Here is a 1,900-nt window from a genome sequence, read left to right as displayed (position 1 = left end):
TTTAAAAACACTTAATAAAAGAACCAATGAGAAATAAATCTCCTAGAAGACTATTGGACAGTCTCCCAAGGGGTCCAATGAGCATTCAGGAGCCCAATGGCTTGCCTGATTCCTATTGGCCAGGAGGCAATGGGGTCCAATGAGAGTTTAGTTTAATTATTAAATTACCTAAAGCTCTCACAAAAGGGGAAAGGGGGACACATGTCAGAAGGCTATCACTTATGCTGCTTAATGGTCATTGGCTTGACTTGGGGAGGGCCAATAAGGCTGGAGAAAGAGCAAATAGCAAGAGGGCTCGCCCAAGAGAGAGAGGGGGCTGATTTTTGCAAGGAATTATCACACACACACTCACACAATCTCATGTGTGAAGAAAGAGAAGAATATCTCTTCCCAAGCTTTAATGGAGAGCTCATCACCTACTCCAAGCTTGTGAGATAGAAGCCTACATCGACACACTCTTGGCTTGTGGATGCAAATCCAACCAAGATCCAAGCTTCAATGCATGCTCATCTCCTCTACCAAGCTAATTACTAAGCTAAAGCTATGCTAATATGAGTGATTATGTGAGGAGATGTACATCTTTCTCGTAAGATACTCCTTCTTCCTCTCAATCTACTCTCATACCCTGCTAGCTCTCACCATCTTCTAAGGTGTGTGAGGTCTTGGGTCTGAGAACGGGGATAATTAAAGTTGTGTTTTCTAAGTGTTTTGCTTAGTGCATGAAGCTTTCATCTTCATTGCACTAGCTAGTCTTGAAGGAACACAAAGAATTGTATTGTACAATGTCTCTCTTGATGGGAGAAACCATAATACAAAGCCTTTTGGAGGGGGGACCGGCTCCATGCAAATCCGGTCCTCAACTATTGTCAATAGATTAATTTCTCTCTCTTTTGAAAGTATTGTTGATGCTATCTAACTAGGTGTTATGCTTTTTGTTGCTCTCTCCACCCAAGCACTCTTGTAATTCTCATTAGGAATCTATTCTAATGAAATGCCCAGTATGTTCATGCTAATTTCCGCTACACACAAGTTATTAGGCCATTAAATGTTACATTGGTATCAGAGCACAAGGTTTCTCTTTTCTTGCTCAAGAAGGGAGGTCCTCCAGCTAGCTATAAATGGTTGGTATTATTAATTGCCTGTGAGTAAGTAGAATAGGGAATTTTCAGCCTTGCAATGCGCCTGCCTTTGTGCAGTTAACAAGGCATCACCATCGAGAGCTATGGTCTTAATAGTGGAGTCCTACGGGGCTTGCCTACTGCTTTGCCTACGGCTTAACCACTATTGAGCTATTAGAAGATTGACAGGAGCCGGTGCTGTTTTGGTTTTGAACGACCCTCTCTTCTATTCCTTGCAATTAATGGTATTCGAGCCGCGGGTACAGTAGCTTGAGTGCTTTTTCTAAAGGGGTAAAGAGGAGTAGCAACTAGGGCTTGAAGTGCCAAAGTACACCTAAAAGTTGTTAGAATGGCTGACAATAGTAAAGAGAGTGAAATTAATGTTGATAACTTTGATTTTGCTCATGAGCAAGCCACTAATGATGCTTCAATGCTTGTTAACTATCTTGTTTCTAGGCTTCAACAAGCCATGGGCAATCCATCTCTCCAAAGCGAAGTGCAACGGCAGCTCCGTGCTCACGGGATTTTCCAAGCTCATCACCATGATGAGAGAACACCTAGGAAGCCTCCTTGTGAGACTCCCAAAAGAGGTCTCTCTCCGATTCGTGAAGAAGAAGCGAATCCATACGAAGGGCTCAAGAATTTACTTCTTGATGATGCATCTCCTTCCCAAAGGAGAACTAGAGAGCCTCCACCGAAGGAACGAGAAAGAAGTGAGTCTCCCGCCACCTCGGCGGAGATGGCTCCACGAAGACGGCGGGCTAAACGCTCTCCATCACCAC

Source organism: Adiantum capillus-veneris, chromosome 4 (assembly GCF_014529385.1).
Source record: "Adiantum capillus-veneris isolate H3 chromosome 4, ASM1452938v2, whole genome shotgun sequence".
Classification (NCBI taxonomy): Eukaryota; Viridiplantae; Streptophyta; class Polypodiopsida; order Polypodiales; family Pteridaceae; genus Adiantum; species Adiantum capillus-veneris.
Note: the sequence above shows the minus strand (reverse complement) of the source record.